Raw genomic sequence first — 24,328 nt, forward strand, 5'->3', positions numbered from 1 at the left:
GCAGGATTTCCTGGTTGTTATTTTCCAGTCATAATTTCATGATATTACTGCACTCCTTGCCAGAACCCCTTTGTCTCACTTTAAATAATTCTTCCACAGTCTTATAATGTGTTCTTCAAACCTCAGTAGCCATCTATCATATCTTTCCTGTCTTAGCCAAACTATATGTACAACTCTTTCATTGCCACGACACATGGAAAAAGGAAAGACGGATGAACCAGATCTGATTATTTCTGCATGAATAAGGTTCTCTTAGCTAAACAGAGGCCCTTTTCATGTGAAAAAACCTTGCAGATTATGGGCCCATGTAACTACATTTACAGAGTTTTCTAAAAGCACATTATTGATTTATTTGTCTGTGATGCAGCGTTGTTACATTTTATCATGTAAATATGTACTTAGGAGCCTTTATAAAATGCAGATTATTGACCCAGTCCTATAAATATTTACTCATAGTTTTAAAACTCAGATGATTTGACCTGATGGTATAACTATTCATTCTTAAAAAAGAAAATGCCCCTGTAGTATATCTGTATTTGGAATAAAAAAAAAAAAAAACAAAAAACCAACAAACCCCTTCACATTATCCCCATAAGCTGTTAACAGTACTTTTGGTGTAAGTTCAAACTCTACACATTGTGCGTTTCTCTTATAGCCTAATGGCTTGCAAAATTATTTTTTAAAATATAGATAATTTTTGAATTACAGGAAGAAATAAATAAAATATGTTTCAGTTCTATAACTTGTTTGCCAAGTTTCAGCCCAGAGAAAAATTTTTATGGTTGAGTTACAAGCCTCTGAAAATAGGGGTTTCTAATGGAAACACTGACACCACTTTAACTATAGTGGCACAGGCAGTGCAGTGTAATATACACTAGAAATAGAAAACAAGATTAGAGATGACATTTAGGACATGAGGCCTTCTCCCGGCTGTGGGAAAAATAACTGTGTTCTATTTTTTTCCACAGCCTGAAAAAGGCCTCCTGGTCTAAGTGTCACCTCTAATCTTATTTCCCGTTCGTACCATCTATTTAATTAACTCATTTTGTAATTATTATTGACAACGATTTGTTGCAGCTTTAAGTACCAACCCATACCCAAACTGTGGCTTCCCTAGCTAGTGTATGTCAACGTGGTGGGGAAAGTACCAAGGAGACCCGGTACTTTGTAATATTTCCGTATCAAAGAATCGTAGCCCCGCAGCTGGCTGGATCCTCTTGCCTCCAGCTGTGCCAGCTGATGGATCAGGCAGGGGAGACTCCCTCACACCTGCACCAGGCCAGGGAACTGCAGGAATGTGCATATATGCAAGCTACTTTTTCTAAAGGCAAATTAAAAGTTGACAATTAAACACACTTACCCTGGAACCTCTGGGAGCAGTAACCAGGACAGTCAGTTACTGAGGTGCAATGACTTCCACCACCACTTCTGGAGCAGGCCACATCTTCCACCACAATTTAGCCTTGAGCCAGGGTCCTGAGTACCATAAAGTGAGAATCTTGCTGAACACTAAGAAATTATTTGGTAATATGTGACACTGAGCTTGGTTGCCTTCACCACAAAGCCCTGATGTTAGCATTGTCAGGAAGCTCTGTCCATCACTGTGGCCCTCCACCACAGGAGGATCTTGGCATTGTCTCAGAACGGTAGCTAAGCTCAAGAGGTAAGTTTTAGATTTCTCCATGTTGAACTCTTTTTTTCCTTCCTTAGCCATCTTCCAACTTGTAGCAACTTTAGATTCCTCTTCACTGCACTACATGATAATTGCCTGTATACTTATATGGCCTTTTAATGCCTACTGTGGTGCGACAGCATTGCTTTGCTGTGCAAGCTCCATTCTCAGTGTGGGGTAAATGCAATTGTAATTTCCTCTTGCACCCACCAGACTAATATTAGTAGGACATCCGTATCCTTAGGGTGATGAGACACACAGAATACACCTGTCCTGTCTATATTGCTAGGATGGTCAATGGTACTACATTTGAGTGGCATTTTCAGTACTCATCTGATCAATTCTTTTTATTGCTCCACTCACAGTAGACAAAGATACTAGAAGCTACTGTCCATCCTCCAAGAAATGTGTCCTGCAAAGTCAGTAATAGTGGCAAATTTATTGCTGAAGCAATTGCCTAGTGAAGATGCTTCATTCCAGCACCGTGAAAGCTGATATACTTATTAATGTAGGGTTAAACATGACCTATTCTTTTCCATATATGTAAGTAGGTGTATAATACTGTATATTTTGTTTGTATGCACAGTGTCTTGGCAGGTAGTCTGCAGCCAGCAATTGCCAGATGCTAAATGTTCAAGGAAACCTGATTTGAGTTGGTCTCCACACAGTGGGAGAGTGGCCAGGAAAACAATTCACACTTAATATAATCAATGGATTCAGTTCCTGTAGCAAGGATATAGCAAAACTTGTTTACCTGTGTACACGTTTTGGATTTTAATTTTCAGAAAAAGAGGTAAATAATAATTATTCTCTCTTGCACAAATGATACATCTTAAAGCCTAGGCTGGCTCTCTATGATTTGATAACGTTGAGCTTTCGTGTTCATTTTTCAACAAGATTTTGACATTGTTATTGGCACAATACCTTATTTGACTTTGTGTTGTTTCTAGATACAGGAAAATGTCATATATTTTCTTTAAGTCTTAGGAAATATAAACATTCTTTTAAAGAAGTTCTTTCCAGTGGTTACATCTCTCACTGAACAGTAGTTTTTGCACAAGCCAAATGCATGATATAGTCATTTGACAAAAAGGAGTGTGATGATTTGAAATGTCATTAATTACTGAAACTGCTGTAGCAGGCTGGTAACCACAATACTTGTTCATAGGCAACTGCTCGAAGACAGAACGTTCTTCCAAAAGCATATTCTTGATCATACAGGGCTGTGAGTGCGGGACATGAAGGTCGGGTAGAACAAAAGTCTATGTTGGGAAAGCAGAAGCCGTCACTTCAGGCTATAGCTGTGCTAGTCACTGCACATGGAGTGCAATATTATTCCAGGATTCATGCTTGAACCTACCTAACACATGTCAGAACACTGCATTACACCAGCCACTGTGTCTCACTTGTGTCAGTTTCCCATCACATGTCTGGCCTGCAGGGCCAGAACAGGAGTTTCTGAGAAAAGGTTCTCTACATAAAGAAGCTGCAAGGAGTCAACCTGAAAGAGCTCTGTTAAAACAGCGCAATGGAGTGAGTGGGTATTGATGGTCATTTCACCTGATCCAATATAACTCTGGTTTAAATGATTACATGGTTTCCATGCTAAAAAACAATTTAACTAAACACGCAGCATTGCACCTTCTGCTCCCGGTGTGCAAGCGATTCTATCCCACCCAACCTGAAACAATAATCATGGCCTGCTGTTTGGTACATGGGAGGAATGTATTTAAAAAGCAAAGCTTGTGGCTGGTGGGTATGGATCTGCAGCTTTCAAGATCCCACTAGCTGTGCAAGTCCTTCATCCAGAAAAAAATCTTGTATCTTCTCTCTAGGCACAGGTAAATGACCTTGGAAGTGTTGTGGCAGTAGGTCATATTAAGTCAACACTAGGTCTCTTTCCTTGTTTGCTCTTGAAACATTTTGTGTGATGATTCTGAGCATGTATGATACTACTGTTCCCCTATGCCATCAGAGACAGCATGAGATTAACTGTGTGCTGATAATGTGCAAAAGAAAAGAGGATGTGGAAAATTTGCCTAGGTTCAGCACTAGCTCTGATTTTCCAACACACATAAATCTGAAATTCATTGATGGGAAGTCAAGCAAAGTAAACCAGCCTACTGGCAAAATTTGCTGAAGCATAGGTAAACTAAAGCTGTGAGCTTCACACAGCTCTAGGTGCAGTTTATCCAATTCTAGCAAAACTTCATGGCCTCATGCTGCATCTCTTGCTCTGAAAGTCAATGTTACTATTTCCCAGTGGTTTATTTCCTTCTTGTGTACCACAGAGACATGACAGTGAGAGCTCAGTTTCAGTGTGTGTGCACAGCATCTGAGTTAGCTCATTCCAACAGGAGGCCCTGTTCTGCATCACATTGTTCATAGGAGGCAGTAGGAAGAACGTTACAATGCTAGACTCAAGATTTACAGCAACAATTTTCTGTGCTTGCCTTACATTTATGCTAATCAGAAGCTACTTGAAATATCGTGCTGATATTATAGTACCACTACACAGAATCCAGAAATTATTCACCATATTTCTCCCCACGTTCACCTTATAACTTGATAGGCACGTTGGCTGGAGTTGACTGAACGGATTTGCACAGGAGGATGAAGTCTTCCTTCAGACTCACCTTGGTTGCTTCCCCTCCTTGATGAACCTTTTCCTTTAAGTCACCTGGGGAAGCAGCACTACTGGGAATTATCGCAAATCCTCCTGCAAGAGATGAAGATTCATGTCAGCATGACACTGCTGAGGATTCGCAGTACCTCTACACAGGTAACTCTGTCCTTCTGTTATTTCCTTGTGGTCCCTTTGGATTGGACTTTAAAGCTGACCATCAACTAACTAACTTCTAGGTGCCAACTCAAGCTGAAGTTCCTGAGTGGCTGGAGTTGGGCTCCTCACTGCTTTTCCTCTCTGTCATTTTTTGTGCTGTAGACATTATCCACTCCTCTGGAACACACATTTGAATCACAATTTCCCAGATGCCAGGGAGTTCCTTAGCCACTACCAGGGAGGTTGGGAATGCTTCTTTAATCTGGTTCAGTGACTCTTTTGCTATTCAGACCAGGTTGAAATGCCCTAGCAGGAACAGAGCCTGTCTCTCCATCCAGGACAGCCAATTACCAGGTGCTTGGGGCACTAAGCTGGTAAGGAAGTTCTTGCTCTGACTGAGAAGAATCTGCTGATTATTCTGAAATCCTCTCTCACCGCATCAGACGTGTGACTCTATGAGAAAGTTCACATCCGAGAAGCCCCTGGGGAAAGAAATAGAGAGGTGCCTAGACCCTGCTCCATCCATTGGCATCTCATTTCTTAGCTATTCCCTTTGGTACCCTTTTCTAGAAATCTAATTCTCTGCACAGGTTCTTGGGGAAATCTGTCTTTAGCAAAGACATCTCACAAGTCAGATTATATAATACTGACCCTAAGTAAGTTTTTGCAAACATTGCTTATAAACTTTCTTATCTTTTCCCTGTGCTGCTCATTGCAAAAGGAGGGTTTTTCTCTTTGGTGTTAAGCAAGTGCCTCTCTGATTTGCAAGTTAAACTATTAAAAAATAAAACTAAAATAAAGCTCGACACATTGTATCAGACAAAAATCCTTAACTACATCGTGATTTTACAATACTTTGGTCAGAAACAGGTTATAAATTCTTACAGTGAAACTGCTATTATATGGGCAGAATATTGCCTAAAAAAGACACTGTTACTTGTGGCTACTGGGAAAAGCCAAATCCTGCAGTCTGGTCTTAGTCTCCCTTTGAACATTTGTTAGGGAAAATCTGTAAAATTGATTAATTTATTAAGTACAATAATAGCAGTAATATTATACTGTAGTGAAGGTTATTTCACATAACTTTCAAACATTTGTAGAAGGCTCAACATTTGGTGTCTTAATAAGGATATATTTTCACAGTAACAGTTAGCAGTTTTGTGGTGTCTGCTGTAGTAACCATTACAGCGGTAAGGGTCTTCTTTCCATGTTTTTCAATACAGAAGGTAGTGTGTAGAGCCACCACCTTGGTTAGGGTCAATCTCAGGGTCTTGGCTGAATAGCTTAGAGCTCAGCTGTGACGAGTGGACAGCAGTGTGACAGCCTCCATGCTAATGCATCTGCAGGAATTTGCACAGGGGAAACAGGGCACTGATGAGAGTAGCAGAATAAATCAAAGTGTGAAAGCAACTGCAGTCAAATGTCATGCCCAAGCAGTGACTTGGCATGCTGTTTGGAAATAGGTTGGGTTACCTGTCAACGTGGCATTTTCTTTCTGTTACTAGAGAATAATGTTATCTGAGTATAAAACCTAAAGAACACAGATGGTTGTTATACAGACTTTATCCCCTAAACCCTTATTGTAGCAAATTATTCCATTGACGTAAATGGGACCACTCCTATGAAAAAGATCTCAGTTATATTCTTCAATTCTTTTTTTATTGATCTATTAAGTACAGTTTTGTTGCTTTGTGTCTGTGTGTATATCTATGCATCTTTAACAAAATAACATTATTTGGGGGGAAATCTCTGTCATAGCCTAACAGTTACTGGGATCACAGTCATTGATTAAGACTGTAGGATATAAATTCTCACTTTGAAACATAATCTCTGCACTTTCTAAACAAAGAGATATGGGCTGTAATTTGACTTTGGTATTTTCTTTGCATGGGAAGCACCAGTCTGGAGTCCTATGCCTGTCTAAGGTCTAATGCTTACTCTTTGTTTTTACATAAGCATTGAAGACTTATGGTTGTGGAGCAATAAGAGTTTAAACTGTAAACAAGAGTAAAACAAGGAAAACTGATTAATACTTAGAATCAAGCATTATTTGTTTTTACCTATTCCAAATTTGTTTATATGTTATGATGCAAATCTCTTAGCATTTCCTGAAATATTGATTGTTTGAGTGTAAATCACTTTTACAGCTGCTATTTCTGTTGTCAGGCAAGCCTCTATGGTCTGTAAAACTTTCATGAGCAGAGGGCTACACAGTTCATGTCGTTTCCCTTACCCCAAGCACTGTGTTAGGAAACAGTCCTGCTGGCTTCAGAAACACAGAAATCAAAATAAGAGTAAGTTGCCTTCAGATGTAAATCTTGCAGCCAAGAAGTTGACTCAATCACTCACCTTTATAATGTACCCTGCTATGTCACTGCATAGTTTTGGCAAGGCAGCTTTATGCAACTTTGTTAGAAAACACTTCCCTTCTCCTCACTTCTTTTTGTCTGTTTCACTGCTAGTTTAGAACTGAAGCCAAACTCGTGGAAGACCACTTAACCTAAGCAAGGATTAAGAGAAAATATCGAATCCCTGCCCTCCTTCAGTTTAGGGAAAAAATTACATTTCTTACAATCCTTTGCATAGGCATAAGCCATGCAGTTGAGCTCTGAGTCTGAACATCTGTCAGTGCTCATAGTATTTTGGACCATTACTTAGACCTTCTCATTTGCAGTCTACTAAACAAGTTTTATTTGGAGGGAAACCTGCAATGCTGGAGTTGAAGCTATCCCCTGCCTGGGGGTTTGAGGCCCTGGGACAGAGGTCCACCTTTAATGCTTAATTCCTGCTGGCACTAGTGGACCAGGCAGTGGCAGACTGGTTACACAGAAACGTCCGATGATTTTTAAAAACTAGATTCCCTCTAATTAAAAACACATTATGAATTCTCTGAAAGGAAAAAAAAAAGATCATAGCATTGCTGATTTTCATTACAGCTGTCACTGTCACACCATGAATTCATCTAGCTTAACCATTTGTTATGAATAACATTTAGTTTGAATTCTGGTGTTTTTAATTGAGTAACTATGAGTATTCTATCATTATTTTACCAGAGGTGGATTGCAATGTATCTGCCTGCAATGTTTCTGGCCCATATTTTCTTTAAAAAAAGAACCAATGTGATGACCTGCAAATATTTTGCTTGCTTTGGTACTATTTACTCCAGCATTCTCCTCCAGTAGGAACGTAATTCTTCATTAAAGGCTGAAAAGAATATTGGTATTAGTCCTAGGTTCTCAAATACAAAAGCCATGAGGAAAATAGATGGAACCATTATCACAAATAACAGACCAGCCCAGAGCTCTTCTTGAAAAACAATGTGAGGAGACTTTATATATCTGTCCATGTAGAAAACAGACTATCCATTTGGTTTTACTTCCCCCCACCCCCACAAAAACATCTTTGCCTGTGGAATAACGGAGCATTCATCACTGCCCTTTATCTAAAGAAGCCAATCCATAGAAATTGTTTGGAGCCAATTTTCTGGAGTTCCATCTGAATCTCAGTACGTGTCCATGTAACTTAGTAACTCGTCTGCTGACGGAGAGGTATGTATGTCTAAGGGGACAGGCCTAACACCGTAAATTTTAATACAACGGTGACAATAAAGCACAGTGGAAGCTAATTCTGACATTTGTTTCTGAAGCTGTAATTTAATTCAGTTATAAATGAGCTTGGTACAAGTATTAATTTGAAGTAATTTTTATTTCTCATCTGCTGGCTAAAGCTTGCAAACAATAGGGTAAAGGTCTTGTTATACTGCTACAAATAAGTAAACAATATTTTCTGCCAAGAAGACTACAGTATAAACACAAAGTCAGGGAATAATTTTTGACTAATTCATCCTGCATATGGATGCTTGGAAACTACAGATGCTACACAACCATCTCTATCTACAAATTTCCCAAAGGACAAGAGAACTTAAATTGCACCTAGTTTATAATAAATCACTGCCATGGATTGCTGTTAGCCCACAGTAGAGAAACCCTGTGGACTGGGTGAGGTGTAGCCAGTCTGGCTCAGCGTTAGGAGCACAATCCCCGTGTGAGGGCAAAGCAAGGCAAGTTCAGAAGTTGGGAAGAGGACATGGGAGAGAATGAAAGCCTCAGTCTATCAGAAAGCAGCTGCAAGAGCTTCCCTAAATACACCTGCTGTTCCCTGATGAGATTGCAAGCTTATCTGCACCATGGCCAGCTACATCAGACTTACTTGTCCATTTAGAGCTAAGAAGGAGCTAAAGGAAAACTGGATTGAAGCTTGGATTGAATTCTGACATGTAGACTTAAAAGCCAAGTTGTTTACATCCCTTCTTTTCCCTTACTGTGCCTCACATAGTGGCACAGCAATAGGAGCAGTGTGGCACATAGGTTCCAGTTCTGGCTCTCTATCAGTGAGTAATAACTTCTCTGATGCTCATGCTTGCCTGATTCTTTTCCTTTCACTCCAGATCTCCCTCCTGTGCTGTTGGCATTACCCGCGTATCTCTAGACGTAGAGATAATTAATCTTTCTCACTTTCTTTACCACATCTCCAAAAGAACCATTCCCCTTTCTGACTTACTGCTGTCACTTTTGAATACTGCTCTCTCCTCAAAGTCACTGGACAATCCCCCTTGTCTATTTATTCTACCAAAAACTAACCTGCCCCCCAATCCCCATAATTTCTCCATAACTCTTTCCCAGCCTTTGCTTCTCTCTTCCTTCCCCCAGTTCTGTTGACTCTGTACTTCCACCTGTTCCTGGGGCTCTTTTCCTCCTCTTCCAGAATTCTGCACATACTGCCAACCCTTAGCCCAGGAATAGCAGTAATACAGGGAAAACAAGGCTGTGAAATTAACTCTCTCTCTCTCTCTCTGTATTTACACTGGTTTCCAGCTCATTCTATGAACAGGCATATGGTGTTCATCTAAACTGTCCAACACATTAGTGGGAGGGAAGTTGTACCCAGAGGATTATTACAACATTCTACCTGGCAGATGCCTCTATATTTATTGATACAAAAACTTCCTCCCTTCATATCAGCCACTGAAACCTCCCTCTGTGAAGTTCTCTTGAATTTAGGTATAGTTCTATTAAAATATTATTTTAAACTCAGTAAGGTTTGCTGTGGCCAGGGTTGACATTTTTATTCAGGAAAAGTTATCACTAAGGTCAATAGAATTTTAAAGTAACAAATGATATGTTTATTGTATTTGCCTAGTTGACCACATATTACGTTTTTATGATTAATTTATGTGGGCTACATATACATATGTATATGCATGTATTTATATGTATACATATGTGTACATATGCGTATATTGGATTTTGATCTCCAAACCCTCTATTTTACATCAAATTCTCCGAAAGAGAACACTTAAAATCCACTAATACTTACACATCCAAATACTAAAAAGCAGGGCCAAAGTAAAGTATTACTTGAATTACATTTCAGATAATCCTGAAATGTATCAGAATGTCAAGCCAAATCTGGAAAGCATTTATAAAAAAAAATGCAGGAGATATTAAAAAAAAAAATTATCAAAGTTTCCTTATTTCTCTTTTAAAAATAAAAGAATTGAATTAGAGTTCCTACAGTTTTAATCAAATAACCAGAGCCAATAAAAATACTAAGAAAAAGGGTCAAAGACAATTTAAAAGCCATCCTTTGGAATGGCAAACACTTTCTGTTTAGTTTTACTTTCACAGAGAAAAACTACATACAATTCAGTCAAGCACTGTGTTTTCAAAAATTTTGTGGTTCTGGCTTAATTCCACAAAAGAGAAAAACTTCAAAGTTGAGGATTAAGCCTCCAATATTTGGTCACAATATGACACAGTGGGGTAAAATTAAGGATGGTAACCCCTTGTGATAGGCGGTGGGGAGGGGGTGATCTCTGACCCTGGATTTCCTTTCTTTTGCTGATTGGATGATAACAAATCCCAAACATAATTAGATGAATTTATTTTGCTATTATGATAATATGTCTGTGCTTTTTTATTTTGGAAGCAAATTAATTCTAGAATGTCTGCAGATGTGTATTGGTAATAAAATATTTTACACCTCTAAGACAGCTATGAAACCTGACTCCCCCTTCCTGGTGACCTGTTCTGTGTTCTTTGTCTATAGGTCCTTGCAAGCACCCTTTTTTTTTTCCATTGGCCAACACGGGAACGTGATCATAGTACCCAGCGACGTGCAATACAGTAGTATGTTTTTCTACCTCTAATGGGTTCGGTATGAGAAAAAAGCAAGGTCCACACAGAAACATCTTTAATAAATCCATTGACAGCACTTGGGAAAGGGAGCAATGTTTTGGGCTCAGAGCCAGCGATGTTTAGTGCAGTTTTCTGTAGCAAGGCAAGTCAATGGATATGCAGAAAAGACTGTTTGGGGAAAAAGAATCACGCACGTTGCTACATCTTATAGGTTAAAATTTTTCATTGCCATCTGTTCCTTAAAGGGAAAATTTTATTTTGTGAGAATATTTTTTCCACAAAAAAACTATCTGCTTTCTGTAGGAAATTAGAGCTATTCATCAGAAAGCCAAACACCTGCAAGCCAAATATTTCTGGCTGAAAGTATTGATTTGGAGTGCTGCTGCTGCACCTCTCGGGAGGCTGGCAGTTTGGTGCTTCATTTCCACACTCTTTGTGAGGGGGCTCACAACGCCCCATCTTTACTGCCTTACATGGCTGAGCTCAAGTAGGGACAGGAGCTCATGCAGCCAAATGGCTGCAGCACGTGACAGCAATGCTGCCTGTGAAGCAGAATCTTGTTGTGAGCTGATTTCTCCCTCCGCTCTTCCTGCAAGGCTAGGGCCTGAGTGCAAGCAAGCCGGGGCAGCAGGGATGCTCAGAGAGCTCGGGCTGAAAACGAGCTCCAGGGTCAGGCTAAGCAGGATGCTGATTCTCATACAGTGCCATAGAGAACAGTGATGTCTTCAAGCACCTAAATTTACTATTTGCATGGCTAGTGAAGTCTTCCTGGCTGGAAGGTTTCAGATGGAACCTTTGTTATTTCGCCATTATATAAAGAAATCTCTTCAGCTTTTCCAGTTAAAAATAAATCAATAAGCTCGAAGAGTTTTCGGGAAGTAATGGGCATGACTCTGCTCTGTTAAACTCAGAGGCATTAATTGGGCAGAAGATTACTTAGAATGGAAGCTTGGTAATGCATGAATTCTTAGTCAATAGCTCTATCTAACAACTATTTTACTTTCAGAAATGGATTTTAGTTTTGGTCAAATTGAGCTTTTAAAAAATGTTGGCAAAATAAAAAATAATCAGGAAAAGTATAATTTTTGTTCAACCCAAAATATTTAGTTCAGCTTCAAAGGAATGGCTTCATTTTTGGTCTTGGGCTGTTTCACACATTTTAAAGCTTTTTTCTTTTTACATTTAGGCCAGTTTTAAAATGGACAGCTAAAAAGCTTTGTTTTGAAAGTTTTTGGAAGTGTTTTGGCAGTTCTAGAATGAAATACTCCATTTTGAAAATACTAAAATGAAGTGTTTTGATATTTTAATTTTTTTCTCTGCATTGTTTCATCTGGGACTATTTGCTAAATTCCATTCAAATTCAGGAAGAGTCTTACTCCCTCTGAAATTCATTTATGTGGTATATTTATTGTTTGTCAGAAAGCAGTGATTCATTAAGCTCTGCATCAGTTCAACCTTAAATAATGGGAGAGAACGCTTAATAGGGAATTGATCGTATACAGCTACATTTCTCACTCACCTTATAATTACTACCCTAACGGAGAGCTCGCAGCTGCACAGAGGCGCTGCAGGAAGGAGGCAGCCTTCACCCGTCTGCGAAAAGAGGTGGCAGACACCCCAGCACCCTGAGCTGGTGCTGCTTCCTCTCCATCAAACAGGACAGTCTTCCTCCTCCTTGAGTGCCCATTTAAATCTTATGGCTTGCACTAGCGTTTCTGTAGCCTTTTGCTAGGCTGTGCCTTTCTACCACTGCCTATATCACTGCTCCTGCCATTGAAGGAAGAATCTTTGCTGTTCGCATTAGTATATGTGATGATTGCACTTACGTTTTATTGCCTTTCTTCCTTGTTTCCTTTTTCGCATTAATGAGGACTGGGTTGAGTATACTCCAACTGGCTTAAATATTTCTAAAAGCCCTTCACCTGCATTAGAAGTAACCAGCTGGCATACCAATGTTTTTGTCTTTCTGGCTGTTCGGCTTCACCAGGGCTATTCACAGCTTGCTCTTTACTAAGGTCGTTGGTATCGCTGTTACACATTTCCTGTATTACATGAGGATCAGGTTCCAGTAGTTAACAAGTCAAAAAATATTCCCGGGGGTGGGAGAAGAACCAGGTATAGAAGTGTGTTCCACACGTCCACTGTATTTCTGGAATTGCTGCCTTCATCTGTGCAAGAAATAATTGTGATCGAACATAGGTGTGAACCGTAGTACTCCACACGGAAATGCTTTTGTAGTCTGCACGCTGAATGTTCCGGTCCACCTAGGCCAAAGTATGATGTGACCTTAACTGCTGGCCACTGCTTGGTGCCTGGACTCTAAATAGCCTCTGGGCCAAAATTTGTACTACTGTAGTTTGGAATAGCTCCAATAAAATCAGTATTTTCACATTTATTCTCTTGCAATTCAAAGCCACATTTGGCCCATTATGTGGACAGAGTCCAACTGTGAGCTAGGGGCCAGATTCTGCTGCAACTTAAGGGAGAGTAGATGAGAATTAACTCTATTGCAGTTAATCGGGCTCAATCCTCATATGTCTCACACTGATATAACTGTTCTGACCTCAGTGGAATTGATCCTAATTTATAGCACTGTAACTGAGATTGCAGCATGCATTTTTTGAATTCTGTTGGGTGCGCCTTCTTCCAGGATGGAAACTATTTGCGAACTATAACAGCCTCTTTCCTAACATTGAGGCTTGCCATATCTGAAATTTTTGGTGGGGCAGGGGTGTGGAGAAAAGGATGTAAAGCTAACTTTGTGCTTAGTGCTACCTTGTATACTTTGAATCCTGCAGTGTTCTGCTAAATTATCAGTTTTCATACTGAACTGACTGGCTGAGTTGCAGATCTCTGACAAGGGGAATGGCTGCTTTTCTCTCAGAACGCTGTAAGTCTTAAATGCAACACAAAGAAGCCTTCACCTAGGAAGTTATTATACGCTTATATATATACGCCTATATATATTTTTGGAGTAAAAAGAAACTCCATCTTCCTTTGCTTGCACTGGAAATGTTCAGTTTGTCAGGTTGACTTTTTCTCCTGTTAGCAATGAAATTTGGCCAGGAGTCTGAGCACGCCGTAAGAAATCAAGCCGTGACCACATTAAGCATGAATGGCAGGGCAAGGTTATAGCATGTAACACTATGCTGTGGTGACCTGTTACAGAGTTAGAGGCTGGGAGGTGTGAGGCTGGGTCAGATGACTACTGCAAGCGAAGCACAAAGCGAAGCTCAAAGCTGCTTTGGCTGTTTACTCTGTCAAGAGGCATTTAGTGAGGCTTTTTTATTTTGAAAGCATATTTTGAAAACTTCAGCTGCAGGGCTTGTAGCCAACCTTCCAGAATCAAACCAGAATATTTCTTAGCTTTACCTACAAGTATGTTCATGGTATATTCCTACTTATTCTACAATGATTTGAAAAACTTTTCTAAAACCTTATGTACAAAGTGACTGCTGAAAACAGGCTATCAAAGACCGAGCTGTTCAGCTGCGGTGAAATAAAGTGCTGTATGACTCAGCCAGTAACAGAGTAGGTTGGTGGATCTCTGCCCTAGAGTTGTACTCAGTAGGAAGTTAGGCATTCTCTTAAAGAAGAAAAAAGAGAGATGCCATGGTATTATTTACACCACCTATGAACTTTGTTCCCCAAATATTTATTTTACCTCTTGACATACTGATTTAAGTGCAGAGAGAAAAAGCAAAGACATTTTTGATTTTGAGGCTTTCTGATTCATCTTTTTTTTTCTGGAATTTTTAATTTCACTTACTTACTAGACCCTGTGGTGCAAGAGGTAGCACCATTTTAATGTAGCTCTGAAGGGAATTTGGCTTGGTGTGTTGTACGGCAGCCTAGGGAAGAGCCTGATCTTAAAATAGACACAAGGCACAGTACATGAATCAGCTTCCAGGATCACACTGAAGCACAGTGTGAACTTTGCTTTGTGGAGTGACATGCTTGAAGAGCACAATGAAAATTTTTAAGACAACCAGAACCAGGGCTGCAAAAGATCTGCAGTGTCCCACCCTTTTACAGCTGCAAATAGGTTCTAGGGAAGATCATGCACCTACACCAGCTTTGCCTTGGTCTAAGACTGCACACTTATGTGTGAGATCACTTGTGAGTTATCTTTCTGTGAGGAGAGGCCAATCCAGCTTTCTCACACCTCAGTCAGTTGGGAAATATTTCAAATTTTGTTGAAGATGTCACTCAAGCCAATAGAAAAATAACTTTTGGTATTTGTAAGTTCTGGCTCACACATGATGTGTAATGTCTAAGTATAGTTAGGATTTAGGTGTATCCAGAGCTGTACGCTGTGCGTAGGTGTCAGATCAATGGCAGCAGCACACTGACCAGGGAAGTGCCTCAATTCAGCATAGTCATTAGAGAGCTGTGTATTGTTTCAACAGAAATACCACCTCTTCCTAGGGTGCAGAGCAGCAGGGAATCACTGAATACCTTTCTTATAAGAACTTCTGGATTAGGATTTTGGAGCACTTTCTGCATCCTAGAAAGCTTCAGATGCTGAGGATATAAGAGGTCGTTTAAGGACTGCCCCAGCACAGGCCCAAACGCATTGGTTTCATTTCTGACTGATATCAATCCAGCCTGTTATTAACACCTCTGTGATGGAGCACCTCCATAGCTTCCCAAAAAGCAAGCTGTGTCTGAGCTGGTTCATAACATTAGAAAGCTTTTCCTGATGTCCAGTATGAGTATTTTGTGCTGCCAATTATGTTGTTCTCGCTTTTCTTATCTGCTAAGCAGAGTTCTTCATTTTTATACCAGCCTTTTCTGTGTGTGCAGACTGTTATCCCAGTTATGTCTTCAGCATGCTGATTATCTCCAATTACTCAATCTTACCTTTTAAGCTGTATTTTCTAGATTTTTGGTTCTTCTCAGAGGTCTTATCTAATAGCCTTCTCTCCTGCCACTGAACAACTTTCTGGAAGTCCTGTGCTCGCCACTGGGCCTGATACTTAAACTGAAGCCTTACCAGTGCCCAGTACTTTGTCATATGACTGATTTATGGTTCTTTCAGTCCCTCTGGTAGGACTGCTTTCACCAGGAATGCCAATGTCTGCTTTCAACATTTAATTAAAAGCAAAGAGGATGAACTGATGCTAAAAGAAGCCAGACATTCAGCTGGCATAAATCCATGCCGCGTCTTAATGTCTATAAACAATACTGATTTACATTATCTGAGCATGGCGAACCTACCAGGTTCACAAATGCCCTGGCATTAAAGTGTCCGAGCCTCCCGATCTGTCTTACTACAAGTGCTGCTTCTGCCAATTGCAACTGTCTCTAAATCTAAACCTGCTTCAGTGTTGTGACGGACATAAAACCCTGGTATATGAATGATTCATTCTTGCATAATTTATACCAATTGTGTAACCAGAAGCAATTGCTGCATGAAGTATTAATATCATATTACATCCAAATACCGTTGTATTTTTTGGTTTATGGATACTAGTGCTTAAAATGCAGTAATCAAAAGATTATAATTAATGATTTCAGTTCTATCAAAATGTACCAGCAGTGTGTTATATTCAAAGTGTTAACAGCTCTGAGCAATGCTAAAATAGAAAAACATGTTTCACTGATTTAAGGCATCACAAAATGATCATAAAGTTATCCTAATTAACAATGTAATTAAGATTTACAGGTTGCATAATTTATTTCACATATATAACAATTGAAATTTAACTAGCAAAACCTGAGTAAATAGTGCTAATTAGCAGTATTTTCAGAAGCAAAAATGTTTCAACAATCACATTTGGATAGTATCTTATCTTTTTCGTTTCTTACCATTCTTTGCTGGATTGTTACTCTGCTCCCACATTTTCAGATTTCCTGATCTTTTTGGTTGTACTTGGCTGTAGGAGAAGAGAATAAGGGTTTTTTTAATAGCTGAAAATCTTTAGTTGATAAATCATATTATTATATTTTAAGTTGTTCTTATTTTATCCGGCATGGCCTTCAGACTTGCTGCTGCATGTTTTTATCTACACCTTGGTCATATATTCGTTTAATTAATTCTACAGCAGAAATAGTATATTATACTCATAGAACTGAAAGATTTAACAGTTTTTGAAACTGATTACTATAGTCTCATTTATAACAGCATAACTTAGTTGCAGGCTCAACTGAAGCCTTTCAAACTGGAATGGATCAAGGCATAAGTATTCCTACTACGGTATGTTTTAATAAAAGCAGGCAACACCTTTTTCTGTTATTATTATTTAACATTTATAAAGCAGGAGCATCAAGAAGTAGAACTCTATTGTTTTAATGATCATACCAATGTGTATTGGTAAATCCCCTACCTTGGTACGGTGATGAGAAAAGACAACCTGGATAGATAATTATTCACAGTGGAGATAAAAGGGCTTAAAATTTGGTCTCTGCCTGAAAGCTGACAGGGTAGATCATTCCATGTCATCAAAACAAACTGATATGAAATTGCACTGATATGAAATGACTGTAACTACTGTATAGTCTCTCCTACTGCTGTACCTGAAGTCTTCACCGAACACTGTTACTACACTTGCTGTTTGCACTGGCTTTGTTAATAATATACAGTGCAAGAAAATAATACTGCAGGTGTCTTTCAATGTTAGCATTTACTCATCCTTGCATAACTTCTGAAGCTCACGCCTCACTGTGGTGACTGGTCTGCAGAAAGACTGGCAAAATAGATTATTTTTTTATTTATTTTTGTTGTTGAAAGGGGCTTTTATGCTTAAATGGAGACAGCTTACAGGATTGGGCTATCAGAGCAGGAGCTCATGACTTGCATTATGTTATATTGACAATGTCTTGGCAAATGAGAGACTGACAAATTGTTTTGCAATGAAACCATAAACTATACAGAATACTGTGGATTGCAGACAATATAAGGAGACACCCTCCAGTCTCCAAGGACTTGCATTTTTTTATTGCTTACAATATTTTTTCTAATTTCAGTGCTGATGCAGTGTTTCATTTGGGGAAGTGATTTTTCCCTTCTGCCTCATACAAAGCATCCAGCAATACCTTCAGACCGACACTACTTGTTCTTGTCACATGAAGTGATGAAAATGCAGACTGCTGTGTTACAGAGGCTAGGAGTTTTCTTAGGGACTAACCTCAAAGTCTGAAAGAGTCATCCTGCAAAAAGAACTCCATGGTAGGTATTCAAAGAGGTAATGTCAAGAAAGATTTGGGTTAGACTTTAGGTAAAGATCTCCAGGAGTGAGGATGGATACATTTTATCAGGGGGGTTGTGGAATGCCCATCACAGTCTTAAAAAAAAACAAACCAAACAACAAAACCATAAATAAAATAAAATAAAATCTCTCACAAAACACAATCATCATCAAGGACAACACGTAGATTTGACTCTTCACTGAGGATGCACTAGAGGACAGCCCCTTCCAATTCTGCTTTTAGGGTCAGAGCTTGAACTGGTGCCAAATTCCTTGCATTTAAGTGGTCTACACAGGGCTGTCCATTGGTACTGGTTTGTGTTTGCCTCCCTTTGGTAGGAATGGGGCTTTAACTACTGGTCAGTCCTGATACTCAGCAATACCCTGTCAATCTTGCATTTATTAAAATTTCAGACAAAGTAATGTCTTTCAAGTACACTTAGAGATAGATTACTAAAAATAATTATTAGATGTTGCCAAGTTTCAAAGTTCAGCTGTTCTGGAATGATGTGTTTAAAATGAGTTAAGTGTGTGGCACCAATTTACTGTGCAAATAAAGATTAATTTTTTCAACCTCTGTCTTTCAAAATCAAGCAGAGAACAGGAAAATCAGTTTTTCTTTACCTTGTCATACTCAGTAATTAAATAAGTCTTCTACTAAGATAATATATGGAAAATTCTGATTCCAAAGAAAAAATAAATCTAGAAAGGTATGAAAAGAGAGATAAAGATGAAAGTAGCCTTATAAGAAGTGTTATAATATAAAACACAATAACGTAACTTTTCTGTCCTATTTTTATACGCTAGTGAAGCCTTATTACCTATTTCTGTGGCCTACACTTTCATAGGTTCTTCAGTATTGCCTGCTGCAATAAGCAGTCAACCAAAATACCGGTGAGACTGGCCTCTCCCAAGACACCCACTGTGGGTTGTTCCCTAACTACTGATTTCTACTATTTTAATGGCACAAAGAACTCTGTGTTTTGACACGGAAATCCTTATCACTCTAAAAACGAATTACAGTATTCATCTAATCATAAAATGACATTATGAAAGCAGCTCTTTCGCTGATGTGGTGACTGTAGAGTTTCTTGACGTTATTCTGGTAACACAATTTTACTGGATATACGTTTTGACATCCAGGAAACAGGGACACTGATGGAAACTGATGGACCCAATGTCAAAAGAACAAAAACTGGCTGCAGGAGAACACCCAGAAAATTCATAGCTGGATTGTAAAAAACCTCATTCCCAAAGGGCAAAGTCCATATACAGAAGACTGACAAAACAGAAAGAAAAGGTAAACCAATTTTTATATTTCCTTCTTATAAAAATAACAGAGAGATACTGAGGAGAATTTTAGACCTCAGTAGATGTAGGCTGAAGAGTGGTTAGTTTTAACCCAAATAGCTGACATTCAATATTAATATTTCTGTTTCTGCCACAGCCTTTGAGAATAACTGTGTTAATAATGCGGAGTACCTCATTATTAAGCATCCTTTTCTTTTTCACACTTTTAATCTTTTTCTTAATGTCCACCATAAACATATTCCAGAATACTATGAACAAAATGCTATCCTCAGGAGAACTAGCATTTGTAGACGTTTTTTGTTGTGGATGTTTCATTGCAGAAGCCAAGACCTTTTCTTACTTCCCTCAAGAGCCTTTGCAAACACTTCTGCTTTCACATTTATGAAATGTATTTATATATAATCTCCCAAATCTTGAAGATAAAAAAAAAAAATATCTGGTTTTGAAATCAGCCAGAAACATACTATTTCACTTATTTTGTCCATTCTGAACTGAGGATTTGTATGTATCGTAGACTGGTCACTCTTCTCTGTCATTGAGTGATAATATGTCATAGGTAAAAGACATATGACAGGGCTTAAGGCAGAACTCTGTTAAATAACACAGTGCCAAGAATTCAGTATTAGCTCAGTCAACAAACTCATTTTCTCCAAGTAAACTATAACATTTACATATTTTGCCACCTGTTGACATCATGTCTCCCTTTGCACTGACTTCAGTATCCAACTATTTCTAAAGCCAGTCAGAAAGACTTCATTATTCTGATCTTTTTGAGCAGTCTGTGAAGTCCTGGAGCAGCAGATTTTGGAAGCTTGGGAGACTGGTGTAGCTGATATCACTATATACTTAGTGTTCTCTTATATCATTCTGTAGGTGTCTACTGTTGGCCATAGGACACATATTGGCAAATGGACCTTTGGCTTGCTCCAGAATGGCCATTCCTATTGTTCTATGCAAAAAAATCCTACAAACAAAGCCCAATCAAACAGTCATCCAAAATAATAAATAACAAGAAACAATTTTGTTAGCAAAAGATGATCCTGAAATCAAAATACTGAAAATCAACAAAAGGAAAAAAGAAGTTTTTGTCAAAGTGACTTGGCTCCGTTTTCCTTAGTTCTTGGCTAGAACATTTCCATTGATAGAGTTGCTAAGTGCATTCTATTTACAAATATAAACACTTGATTTTGATCAGCAAAAATGCATCAGCACACTTGAACAGTGTCAATGATGACATAATTATACTCACAATTTCCTCTCTGTAATGATTTTTAAATGTCAGCAGTCATTTTTTGTCTAATTGTAGGCTGCATGTCAGCACTTCCTCTTAAAACAGCATGTTCCTCTCTGCTGGAATTTCACACCTCTCCACTCACTCACTCACTTCACCAGTGAAGATAATGAAGATGATATAGGGCTCCAGGATATTTTCACTCCTGTGCTGTTTTACCATTTAACGTCAAGCAGCCAGAATGCCGATTATTATTTTTTTTTTAAGTACAGAGTTTGATCAGTTAGACTCTAAATAATTATTTGATTTTAATGAACAAATCAAAAAGTAGTCTTTGTTTTTTCTGCCCCCCCCCGCTGGTGCTTTGCTAATAACCTGTTTAAAAGCATGGGCTAGTGATAAAAATATTCTGACACTGCATTGTCCCTATACTGTACACTTACTCACTAGAGGAGAAAGCTGAGCCTGTGATGCCAGACAGTCTCTTGATCAGTTCAGTGTTTAACGTGGTGCGAACGCAGGTGACGCTTTCTCTGCAAAGGCAGCCTGTTTAGAGATGTTATCACTACTGTCTCGTGCTATGACCTAGAAAGTGACTTTTTAAATGCTATTTTGCATGGTGCCAGGCCTCCAGAGCCCACAGCATAACAAATAGGTGCATCTAGAGTTCATCTCAGAGCTCTCTTCCTCTTTCCATAGATCACAGACCACATCATCAAGTGTATGGAAGTGTATCACTTGTGCAATGATCTGGAAGCGCTGCACTGAGGTTAGCAGCAAACGTTTTCCACTCATCTGAACATACACTGGAATTGGAAACAGGGGCCAAAGAGGCCTCCTTCAATCCTATTTGCTTACAACTCATCTTCAGCTCTCTGATGATGCTTAACTCTAGGGTTTAGGAGATAAAGCTTATAATTTACTGGCCCATTTAGTATCAAAATAGGTGAAGAGCCACAAAGAATGCACACTGTGAAACAAAATCATGAAATGATGTTGAGATGTCTGATAAAAAAAATACAGTTGAGCAGCTCTGATTACAAATACACACACCCACACAGAGAAATATCAACCCTACTTATATGTCTGAATAGGTCCCCAAAAGATAGAATCGGATAAATAATACATAGGTAGGGGGTGGGAGTGTGTTTTGTAAAGCCCACGATAACATTTATTACCAACACACGCGTGACACATACACACACCCAATGGTATATGTGCACTTAGGCACACAGGTCATCGTGCATATGTTCATACAACACAAAACCGCTGACCTGGTTCTCTCTTTGGTTTATGCTTCATTTTGTGTCCTACACTTTGAATTTTGCTTTTGGACTAAATCAGAAATCTTCTGGAGCTGTTGGAAAGGGCAAGAATTTTTTTAACAATTGCATCCTATGCACTTGTGAGATGTATGAATGAGTAATCTGAAAAGAGATGCTCCTGGCTCACCCCACTGCAAAGGGATATCCCCAAGGACCATTTCATTAAGGAAACAAAGCAAACCAAAGAAACAGCCCAGTAATCAAAGGGAAAAGAGACCACAGTCTTTGAGCACTTCTAGGAGAATATGAGTGCTGAAGCCAGAGGAAGACCTGCCATGGAGAACATAGCTAGCTCACCTGTGTCTACCCTTCAGAGAACAGGAGTCAAGAACTAGAAATACTAAAAGCAGAAAGACTATGCAAGGGATGAACCGAGAATACAGAGAGATGCTGATCTAGAACTTTCCTTCTCCCCTACCCTTTCCTTTCCCATTTTTATATGAAAGAAAAGGAAGAGATATTAACATTAATTCTAAATTGAATGTAATATGCTCATAGGGAAGTCAGCTACACTGAAACTTTACCACAAAGCTTCCTTTCCTTATAAGCAGGCTCCACACCTCCTTGCCACATTGCTCAGCTAAAGCTAAATTGAGAAGGCAAAGAAGGAGCCATTCCTGGAGTCTTCTGCAGTTCCCAGTGGCTTGCTGGAGGCAGTGAAAAGGATTTTCTTAAGGCTAATAAGGTAAAGAGGCTACTTTGAAGAGCAGGTCTATCTAGCAAAAAGGACGTTTACACACCAGTTTGACTCTTTGGGTGTACCTGCAGAGGACAATGCAAACCCCACAGAGAGGTACTTGAGCTAATTCTCAATTACCCTGGCTAGGAGTTTTGAGTTTATTGCTGAATCTTGGTATTTTGGTTTAAAGCTCAAGGTTTTTAATGAACTAAAGAAGACAAAATGTCTTTCATCTCCTCCCCCCCCCCCCCCCCACACATTTGCACATGAGGAAATTTGCAAAAGGAAAAGGGAAACGGAGTTTTCCGTTTCAACAGATGAAAAGTATTGGATTATTGATATTACACATAAGAATCAAGTTTATGTTTTACAACATTGCAGTCAAGCATTCCTATAGCTTCAGACAAATAAATGCCGCTGAGAGAATGACACGTCGTTCACTTAGTGTCTAACAGTGGAAGTTTCTGCCTGTAGGAGTACAGAAACATTCCCTCTACCAACTGAAAGAGGTTTATAGCTATTTAAAATAGGACTGTTAGGGACTGAGCTGTTTGGCAAATTATTCATGACCCTGTCACTGTATACAGGGCATTGACTTCTGCTGCATTTGAAGGTGCTTGACATCTCTTAAAATCATGCCGAAAGTATTTCAAGTTGGCCTCTCAGAAAATGATGCATGTTAAATTAGAGACCACATTGGAAAACTTCAGTTGATTTGCTTCGTATGAACTTGAATTGAACCTCAACCTTACAAAACAGGGCACATTAAAACATAAAGACGGCTGAATGGTAACCATGACAACAGTACTTGCAAAAAAACATAAGTATAGCCAACATTTATATATACCATGAGGGATAATGCATTATTTTGTACACTTATTAGTATCAGTTCATGTTGTGTGCATTACTTTTCATCAGCAAAACTCTAAGTTATGCAGGTATTTCCAGATACCCTATTAATTTACCTTTGATGGTTTTTTTTGCTACTCTGACAAGGTCCATACAGAATCAAGATGGTCAAAATGTTTCAAGTTTTAGGTTTGGGTACAATATGGTCTCAAAATATTGTCCCAGTTTTAGAAGTCTGTCTTTTCGTAAAATTTGGTGCTGTAACTATAGGTTGTGTTCCATTGAGCCTTAATACTGGTTATAACATATTCACCTTTTTTTTTTTTAATTGTGACAAAAAGAGTGACTTTTTTTTTTCATTGCTTTACTTTAGGAGGAGAGCTACTAATTTTTCAAATAGCTTGTTATATTAAATGAGACTTTATTCTATCTAGATGTCTTTTGGGTTTTTTCAGTCTTTAGACTACAGGACCATTCTTTAGTTTGGACCCTTGTCAGCACTGAATTAAAATACTTTATGTCTCGTTTTTATAACCCATTTCACCCCAACCAGAATGCATTTTTAATCCCCTTTTCTCTAACTAAATTGAGAAATACAACCCTTTCCATCGCTTTGGACAGAAATATGTAGTTTATTTTGAAATACCCTGCCAAGGGGCATTTTCCTAAATGAGGATTTTCTAATCTTTAATTAGTATTACAAATACTTTTGCTGCCTGCACATTCCTCCAGTGAAAGGTTGTATAAAGCGAGTCACTGAATTCTGCATGTCCTGTGGGACTATGTGAGGAGCTACACACTCCCCTTTCACACAGTGAACAAAAGCCAAATTCTTGTCTTTTTTTTTTTTTTAGGTCTGAAATGCTAAAGCTATAGGTGCAATACTGAGGGCTGAATACTGATGATCAGGCCTTCTTGGGTGGTATCAGGGTAAGGCTTGATGTAGCTCTATAATTCATCTGCCATCTTTTCTTTCGCTATTACATTGCTTTTCAGCCTCATACATTTACTTAATAGCACAGACAGAGTTTACTATTTCTTCGGAGATCAAATGAATTGCAATACAGTGTTCTTTCTCTTAACAAGACTAGA

The 24,328-nt window shown here is 38.9% G+C and overlaps 1 long non-coding RNA gene across 1 annotated transcript in view; it reads right to left on the reverse strand.

Annotated features, from left to right (window-relative positions):
• Nucleotides 1-4,377: 4,377 nt before the first annotated feature.
• The window catches only part of LOC309674863, a 91,866-nt gene continuing 71,915 nt past the window's right edge, over nucleotides 4,378-24,328 (reverse strand). Inside the window, exons 2-3 of the long non-coding RNA XR_014269431.1 lie at nucleotides 16,463-16,530; nucleotides 4,378-4,391 (exon numbers count right to left, since the gene is read on the reverse strand). This is a non-coding gene — a long non-coding RNA (uncharacterized lncRNA). The remainder of the gene's footprint in view (nucleotides 4,392-16,462; nucleotides 16,531-24,328) is intronic.

The sequence above is a fragment of the Vanellus vanellus genome, assembly GCF_965231255.1.
Source record: "Vanellus vanellus genome assembly, chromosome: 8".
Lineage (NCBI taxonomy): Eukaryota > Metazoa > Chordata > Aves > Charadriiformes > Charadriidae > Vanellus > Vanellus vanellus.